This window comes from Tachyglossus aculeatus, chromosome 4 (assembly GCF_015852505.1).
Source record: "Tachyglossus aculeatus isolate mTacAcu1 chromosome 4, mTacAcu1.pri, whole genome shotgun sequence".
In the NCBI taxonomy this organism is placed as follows: Eukaryota; Metazoa; Chordata; class Mammalia; order Monotremata; family Tachyglossidae; genus Tachyglossus; species Tachyglossus aculeatus.
In genome coordinates, this window is record NC_052069.1 from 68,639,202 (window position 1) to 68,649,407 (window position 10,206).

Here is a 10,206-nt window from a genome sequence, read left to right on the forward strand (position 1 = left end):
CTCATACATTCATTCATTCGTTCACTCACTCGTGCATTCATTCACTCACCAACTCGTTCATTCATTCATTCGTTCACTCACCCACTCATTCATTCGTTCACTCATTGCTTCATTAATTCATCAGTTCACTCACTCACATATACATTCATTCATTCGTTCACTCACTCATGCATTCGTTCACTCACCCACTCATTCATACATTCGTTCACTCACTCATTCATTCTCACTCACTCATTCGTTTGTTCACTCATTGCTTAATTAACTCACTAGTTCACTCACTCATTCATTCATTCATTTGTTCACTCATTCCTTCATTCGTTCCTTCACTCACTCATTCATTCATTCGTTCACACTTATTACTTCATTCATTCCTTCACTCACTCATTCATTCATTCATTCGTTCACTCACTCATTGCTTCATTAATTCATTAGTTCACTCACTCACTCATTCATTCGTTCATTCACTCACTCATTGCTTTATTAATTCATTAATTCACTCACTCATTCATTCATTCGCTCGTTCACTCACCCACTCATTCATTCAATCGTTCATTCATTTGTTCGTTCATTCGTTCACTCACTCATTCAACGTTCATTCACTCATTCATTCATTCGTTCACTCACTCATTCATCCATCCATTCATTCGTTCACTCATCCACTCATTCATTCATTCGTTCACTCACTCATTCATTCATTCGTTCACTCACTCATTCATTCATTTGTTCACTCATTCATTCGTTCACTCACTCATTCATTCATTCGTTCACTCACTCACTCATTCATTCATCCATCCATTCACTCATCAGGTCACTCACTCACTTATTCATAGGTCTAAACACAAAGCCGACCTTGTTCACTTCAAGTTTATGCCTTCCTGCCTTAACTCTGCCCTCTCCTCTGCCAGACAAAACTATTTCTCCTCCCTTATTGACACCCATGTCCATCATCCCCGCCAACTCTCCCGTACATTTAACTCCCTTCTCAGGCCCCCGGTTTCTCCCTCTCCTCCTTCCCTCACCCACAACGATCTGGCCTCCTACTTCATTAGTAAAATTAACTCCATCAGGTATGAGCTCCCCAAAGTCACTCCCCCCCTTTCTCCAACCCCCCCGGCTCTCAACACTCTCTACTACTCTCCCATCCTTCCTGGCAGTATCTTCAGATGAGATCTCCTCCCTATTCTCAAATGCTACTCTGGCCACCTGTGCTTCTGACCCCATTCCCTCTCATCTTTTGAAATCTCTCGCTCCATCCCTTCTCCCCTCCTTAACTTCCATCTTCAACCGCTCACTCTCCACTGGTTCCTTCCCCTCTGCCTTCAAACATGCCCACGTCACCCCCATCCTAAAAAACCCTCCCTTGACCCCACCTCCCCTTGTAGTTATCGCCTTATCTTCCTCCTACCATTCCTTTCCAAACTCCTTGAACGAGTCGTCCACACCCACTGCCTCGAATTCCTCAATGCCAACTCTCTCCTCGACCCCCTCCAGTCTGGCTTCCATCCCCTACACTCCATAGAAACTGCCCTCTCCAAGGTCACCAATGATCTCCTGCTTGCCAAATCCAATGGCTCCTACTCTATCCTAATCCTCCTCGACCTCTTGGCTGCCTTCGACACTGTGGACCACCCACTTCTCCTCGACACGCTATCCAACCTTGGCTTCATGGACTCCGTCCTCTCCTGGTTCTCCTCTTATCTCTCTGGCCGTTCATTCTCAGTCTCCTTTGCGGGCTCCTCCTCCCCCTCCCATCCCCTTACTGTAGGGGTTCCTCAAGGGTCAGTTCTCGGTCCCTTTCTGTTTTCTATCTACACTCGCTCCCTTGGTGACCTCATTCACTCCCACAGCTTCAACTATCATCTCTACGCTGATGACACCCAAATGTACATCTCTGCCCCTGCTCTCTCTCCCTCTCTTCAGGCTCGGGTCTCCTCCTGCCTTCAGGACATCTCCATCTGGATGTCTGCCCGCCACCTAAAACTCAGTATGTCCAAGACTGAACTCCTTATCTTCCCTCCCAAACCCTGCCCTCTCCCTGACTTTCCCATCACTGTAGATGGCACTACCGTCCTTCCCGTCTCACAAGCCCGCAAGCTTGGTGTCATCCTCGACTCCGTTCTCTCATTCACCCCTCACATCCAAGCCGTCATCAAAACCTGCCGTTCTCAGCTCCGCAACACTGCCAAGATCCACCCTTACCTCTCCATCCAAACCGCTACCTTACTGGTTCAATCTCTCATCCTATCCCGACTAGATTACTGCATTGGCCTCCTCTCTGATCTCCCATCCTCCTGTCTCTTCCCACTTCAGTCCATACATCACACAGCTGCCCGGATCATTTTTGTGCAGAAACGCTCTGGGCATGTTATTCCCCTCCTAAAAAATCTCCAGTAGCTACCAGTCAACCTATGCATTAAGCAAAAACTCCTCACCCTCGGCTTCAAGGCTGTCCATCACCTCACTTGCTCCTCCCTCACCTCCCTTTTCTCCTTCTCCAGCCCAGCCCGCACCCTCTGCTCCTCGGCCGCCAACCTCCTCACTGTCCCTCATTCTAGCCTTTCCCGCCGTCGACCCCCTGTCCCCTGTCCTCCCCCGGGCCTGGAATGCCCTCCCTCTGCCCATCCGCCAAGCTAGCTCTCTTCCTCCCTTCAAGGCCCTACTGAGAGCTCACCTCCTCCATGAGGCCTTCCCACACTGAACCCCCTCCTTCCTCTCCCCATTCTTCCCCTCCCCATCCTCCCTGCCCTACCTCCTTCCCCTCCCCTCAGCACCTGTATATATGTTTGTACAGATTTATTACTCCATTTTTATTTTACTGGTACATATTTACTATTCTATTTTGTTATTGATGTGCATCTAGCTTTACTTCTATTTATTCTGATGACTTGACACCTGTCCACATGTTTGGTTTTGCTGTCCATCTCCCCCTTCTAGACTGTGAGCCCGTTGTTGGGTAAGGACCGTCTCTATATGTTGCCAACTTGTACTTCCCAAGCATTTAGTCCAGTGCTCTGCACACGGTAAACACTCAATAAATACGATTGAATTCATTCATTCATTCATTAGTTCACTCACTCACTCCCAGACTGAGCTCCCTTTTTGCCTCTCCCCCTCCCCATCCCCCCCGCCCTACCTCCTTCCCCTCCCCACAGCACCTGTATATATGTTTGTACAGATTTATTACTCTATTCATTTTGCTTGTACGTTTACTATTCTTTTATTTTGTTAATGATGTGCATCTAGCTTTAATGCTGTTTGTTCTGACAACTTGACACCTGTCCACATGTTTCATTTGTTGTCTATCTCCCCCTTCTAGACTGTGAGCCCATTGTTGGGTAGGGACCATCTCTATATGTTGTTGACTTGTCCTTCCCAAGAGCTTAGTACAGTGCTCTGCACACAGTAAGGGCTCCCTAAATACGACTGAATGAATGAATGAATTTAATAGTTTGCCTACTCACTCATTCTGGCTCAGTCGAAAGAGCCCGGGCTTGGGAGTCAGAGGTTGTGGGTTCAAATCCTGGCCCCAGCATTTGTCAGCTGTGTGACTTTGGGCAAGTCACTTCACTTCTTTGGGCCTCAGTCACCTCATCTGTAAAATGAGGATGAAGACTGGGAGCCCCATCGGGGACAACCTGATCCACTTGTAACCTCCCTAGTGCTTAGAACAGTGCTTGGCACATAGCACTTAATAAATGCCATTATTATCATTATTATTATTATTATTATTCACTCATTCATTCATTAGGTCACTCACTCATTCATTCATTAGGTCACTCACTCATCACTCATTCATTCGTTCACTCATTCCTTCAATCGTATTTATTCATTCATTCATTCAATCGTATTTATTGAACACTTACTGTGTGCAGAGCACTGTACTAACCGCTTGAGAAGTACAATTCAGCAACGTATAGAGATGGTCTCTGCCCAACAACGGGCTCACAGTCTAGAAGGGGGAGATGGATCACAAAATGAAACATGTAGACAGGTGTCAAAACCGTTAGAATAAATACAATTATAGCTGTATGCACATCATTAATAAAATAGAGTAGTAAATATGCAAAAGTAAAATAAATAGTGTGATAAATATGTACAAATATATACAAGTGCTGTGGGGAGGGGAAAGAGGTAGGGCAGATGGGGGGATGGAAGAGAGGTAGGAGGGGGCGAGGTGATGAGCCTTGAAGCCAAGAGTGAGGAGTTTGTGTTTGATTTATAGGTTGACAATCAATCAATCAATCAATCATATTTATTGAGCGCTTACTGTGTGCAGAGCACTGTACTAAGCGCTTGGGAAGTACAAGTTGGCAACATATAGAGACAGTCCCTACCCAACAGTGAGCTCACAGTCTAAAAGGGGGAGACAGAGAACAAAACCAAACATACTAACAAAATAAAATAAACAGAATAGATATGTACAGGTAAAAAAAATAATTTATTTAATAAATCAAATATTAAAATTAATATCACAACCACTAACATTACCATCACCGTTAATTATTAATATTAAAATTAATTTTTAAAATTAATATTAATTAATATTAATAGGATATCATTTAAAAATTAATATTAAAATTAAAGTGTTAGTATTGAAATTAAAATTAAATATTAAATATTTATTTAATAAATAATCTCCAGGCAACCACTGGAGATTTTTGAGGGGGGCGGGGGGTGGTGTGTGACATGCCCAGAGCGTTTCTGTACAAAGATAATCCGAGCAGCACAGTGAAATATAGACTGAAGCGGGGAAAGACAGGAGGATGGGAGATCCGAGAGGAGGCTGATGCAGTCATCCAGTTGGGAATTAATGAGGATTAAGACTGAGCCCCACATGGGACAAGCTGATTACTTTGTATCTACCAAGGCTTAGAACAGTGCTTGGCACATAGTAAGCGCTAAACAAATACCATTATTATTATTATTATTAGATTGAAACCCCCATGAGGGACAGGAACCATGTTTAATCCTCACCTGTATATTGTCTTCCAGTGCTCATTACAGTGCTCTGCACATAGTCATTGTTTAACAAATACTGCTGACACTACTGCGGAAGTGTCTTTTCTGTGCGCTTAGTATAGTGCTCTGCACACAGTAAGCGCTCAGGAACTATGATCGAATGAATGAATGAAATGCTGCCGCTGCTACTGTCTAGACTGTAAGCTCACTGGGAGCAGGGAATGTGTCGATTGTTATACTGTACTCTCCCAAGCGCTTAGTACAGTGCGTTGCGCCCAGTAAGCACTCAATAAATACGACTGAATGGACTCTCTCTGGGCTCAAGTCCGGAGCAGTGTTCGTCGGCTTCCTGATAAATTCACAGAGACGGGAAACGCGGGAGAAGCAGCGTGCTCAGTGGATAGAGCCCGGGCTTTGGAGTCAGAGGTCATGGGTTCAAATTCCGGCTCCACCAAAGTGCCAAGCTGTGTGACTTTGGGCAAGCCACTTCACTTCTCTGGGCCTCAGTTCCCTCATCTGTAAAATGGGGATTAAGACTGTGAGCCCCACATCATCATCATCATCATCAATTGTATTTATTGAGCGCTTACTGTGTGCAGAGCACTGTACTAAGCGCTTAGGAAGTACAAGTTGGCAACATATAGAGACGGTCCCTACCCAACAGTGGGCTCACAGTCTAAAAGGGGGAGACAGAGAACAAACCCACCCACATGGGACAACCTGATTACCTTGTAACCTCCCCAGCGCTTCGAACAGTGCTTTGCACATAGTAAGCGCTTAATAAATGCCATCATTATTATTATTACCTCAAATCTGTAGAAAACATTGATCTTTCCAAATAGCTTTCCCGCCGCCTACCTCATTCTGCGCTCCTAACATCCCTGTGAGGTCAGGAGAGGCAGGAATCATTATCACCATTTTACAGATGAAGAAACAGCCTAGAGAGGCTGAGTGATGAACTTAACAATGGCCCAGCAGGCGAACGGCAGAAATGAGATTAAAAGCCAGGTTTTCTGGCTCCCAGCTTCATGCTCTTTCCATGAAGAGAAGCGGCTCACAAGAATAAGGAGAAGCGGCTTGGCTGGTAATTCCGTTTTTCAAAGCCCACCTCCCCTTGGGGCTTCTAAGTGCTGCCTTACTTTAGGGGCGGCCAGTTTGCTCGCCCTTTCCGGGAAAATGGGTATTTAAGCCAACACATCCAGTGTGAGGGGGATTTTAGTGGGAATCGCCTTGTTTCACCGGAAATCTGGGGCTAACTTATCCAGAAGTCTTATGGGGACTCATGTTTTCGAGGATCCTAGGGGCTCAGAGTTCACTCACTCACATGAGTCTCCAGGAAAATCAAACAAGAAGGTCACCTAAAGGGACAGGGCTAGGTGGCAAGGAGTGGTTAATAATAATAATAATGGCATTTGTTAAGTGCTTACTATTTGCAAAGCACTGTTCTAAGAGCTGAGGGGATACAAGGTGATCAGGTTGTTCCGCATGGGGATCACAGTCATCATCCCCATTTTGCAGATGAGGTAACTGAGGCTCCGAGAAGTTAAGTGACTTGTCCAAGGTCCCGCAGCAGATATGTGGCGGAGCTGGGATTCGAACCCATGACCTCTGACTCTAAAGCCCGGGCTCTTTCCTCTGAGCCACGTATTAGAGATTTGTCTCTTTCAGGTGGCTTTTTAGCACCCGAGCTCCACTCAATAGCAATAATAATAATAATAATAATAATGATGATGGCATTTGTTAAGCATTTGTTATGTGCAAAGCACTGTTCTAAGTGCTGGGGGGATACAAGGTGATCAGATTGTCCCGCGTGGGGCTCACAGTCATCATCCCCATTTTACAGATGAGGTAACTGAGGCTCCGAGAAGTTAACTGACTTGCCCAAGGTCACACAGCAGACATGTGGCGGAGCCAGGATTTGAACCCATGACCTCTGACTCTGAAGCCCGGGCTCTTTCCACTGAACCACGTATTAGAGACTTGTCTCTTCCAGCTGGCTTTTTAGCATCTGGGCTCCACTCAATAACAATAATAATAATAATAATAATAATAATAATAATAATAATGGCATTTGTTAAGAGCTTACTATGTGCTGTTCTAAGCACTGGGGGGATGCAAGGTGATCAGGTTGTCCCACGTGGGGCTCACAGTCTTCATCCTCATTTTCCAGATGAGGGAACTGAGGCCCAGAGAAGTGAAGTGACTTGCCCAAAGTCACACAGCTAAGTGTGAGCCCGCTGTTGGGTAGGGACCGTCTCTATATGTTGCCAACTTGTACTTCCCAAGCGCTTAGTACAGTGCTCTGCACACAGTAAGTGCTCAATAAATGCAATTGAATGAATGAATGACCCTGACTCCAAAGCCTGGGCTCTTTCCACTGAGCCATGCTGCTTCTCTAGGAAGCAGCACCTTCTAGTTATCACCCCATTTCCCTCCTACCATTCCTTTCCAAACTCCTTGAACGAGTTGTCTACACGCGCTGCCTCGAATTCCTCAACAACAACTCTCTCCTCGACCCCCTCCAGTCTGGCTTCCGTCCCCTTCATTCCACGTAAACTGCCCTCTCAAAGGTCACCAGTGACCTCCTGCTTGCCAAATCCAACGGCTCCTACTCTGTCCTAATCCTCCTCGACCTCTCAGCTGCCTTTGACACTGTGGACCACCCCCTTCTCCTCAACACGCTATCTGACCTTGGCTTCACAGACTCCGTCCTCTCCTGGTTCTCCTCTTATCTCTCCGGTCGTTCTTTCTCAGTCTCTTTGGCAGGCTCCTCCTCCCCCTCCCATCCTCTCACTGTGGGGGTTCCCCAAGGTTCAGTGCTTGGTCCCCTTCTGTTCTCGATCTACACTCACTCCCTTGGTGACCTCATTCGCTCCCACGGCTTCAACTATCATCTCTACGCTGATGACACCCAGATCTACATCTCTGCCCCTGCTCTCTCCCCCTCCCTCCAGGCTCACATCTCCTCCTGCCTTCAGGACATCTCCATCTGGATGTCTGCCCGACACCTAAAACTCAACATGTCCAAGACTGAACTCCTTGTCTTCCCTTCCAAACCCTGCCCTCTCCCTGACTTTCCCATCACTGTTGACGGCACTACCATTCTTCCCGTCTCACAAGCCTGCAACCTTGGTGTCATCCTCGACTCCGCTCCCTCATTCACCCCTCACATCCAAGCTGTCACCAAAACCTGCCGGTCTCAGCTCCGCAACATTGCCAAGATCCGCCCTTTCCTCTCCATCCAAACGGCTACCCTGCTCGTTCAATCGCTCATCCTATCCCGTCTGGACTACTGCAGCAGCCTTCTCACTGATCTCCCATCCTCGTGTCTCTCCCCACTTCAATTCATACTTCACGCTGCTGCCGGGATTGTCTTTGTCCAGAAATGCTCTGGGCATGTTACTCCCCTCCTCAAAAATCTCCAGTGGCTACCAATCAATCTGCGCACCAGGCAGAAACTCCTCACCCTGGGCTTCAAGGCTGTCCATCCCCTCGACCCCTCCTACCTCACCTCCCTTCTCTCCTTCTCCAGCCCAGCCTGCACCCTCCGCTCCTCTGCCGCTAATCTCCTCACCGGGCCTCGTTCTCACCTGTCCCGCCATCTACCCCCGGTCCACGTCCTCCCCCGGGCCTGGAATGCCCTCCCGCTGCCCATCCGCCAAGCTAGCTCTCTTCCTCCCTTCAAGGCCCTACTGAGAACTCACCTCCTCCAGGAGGCCTTCCCACACTGAGCCCCCTCCTTCCTCTCCACCTCGCCCCCCCTCTCCTGCCCCCCATATCTTACCTCCTTCCCTTCCCCACAGCACCTGTATATAGGTATATATGTTTGTACATATTTATTACTCTATTTATTTTACTTGTACATATCTATTCTATTTTATCTTGATTAATTTGTTTGGTTTTGTTCTCTGTCTCCCCCCTTTTAGACAGTGAGCCCACTGTTGGGTAGGGACCGTCTCTATATGTTGCCAACTTGTACTTCCCAAGCGCTATGTACAGTGCTCTGCACACAGTAAGCACTCAATAAATACAATTAATTGATTGACTGATTGATATGCCCATCTGCTTGTAAGGAAATTGTTATTTTTAAACACAGAAAGTGCAGGAAATAGGATAACTTTCTGAATGCAATTCACTATACGTGGGTGAGCTCAGTCAATCAATTGCATTTACTGAGTGCTTACTGTGGGCAGAGCTCCATACTAGGTGATTAGGAAAATACGATATAATCAATCAAGCAATCTTATTTATAATAATAATTAAAATGATTATGGGATTTATTAAGCGCTTACTATGTGCCATACACCATTCTAAAGTGCTGGGGTAGATACAGGCTGTTCAGGTTGGACACAGTCCCTGTCTCATATGGGGTTCAAAATCCTAATCCCCATTTTACAGATGAGGTAAATGGGGCCCAGAGAAGTGAAATGACTTGCCCAAGGTCACACAGCAGACCTGTGCTTCTGACCCCATTCCCTCTCATCTTATGAAATCTCTCTCCCCTTCCCTCCTCCCCTCCTTAACTTCCATCTTCAACCGCTCACTTTCCACTGGTTCCATCCCCTCTGCCTTCAAACATGCCCACGTCTCCCCCATCCTAAAAAAAACGACTCTTGATCCCACCTCCCCTTCTAGTTATCACCCCATCTCCCTCCTACCCTTCCTTTCCAAACTCCTTGAATGAGTCATCTACACCCGCTGCCTCAAATTCCTCAATGCCAACTCTCTCCTCAACCCCCTCCAATCTGGCTTCCATCCCCCACACTCCACGGAAACTGCCCTCTCAAAGGTCACCGATGACCTCCTGCTTGCCAAATCCAATGGCTCCTACTCTATCCTAATCCTCCTCGACCTCTCGGCTGCCTTCGACACTGTGGACCACCCCCTTCTCCTTGACACGCTATCCAACCTTGGCTTCTCAGACTCCGTCCTCTCCTGGTTCTCCTCTTATCTCTCTGGTCATGCATTCTCAGTCTCTTTTGCGGGCTCCTCCTCCCCGTCCCATCCCCTTACTGTAGGGGTTCCTCAAGGGTCAGTTCTCGGTTCCCTTCTGTTCTCTATCTACACTCACTCCCTTGGTGACCTCATTTGCTCCCACGGCTTCAACTATCATCTCTACGCTGATGACACCCAAATCTACATCTCTGCCCCTGCTCTCTCTCCCTCCTTTTAGGCTCGGGTCTCCTCTTGCCTTCAGGACATCTCCATCTGGATGTCTGCCTGCCATCTAAAACTCAGTATGTCCAA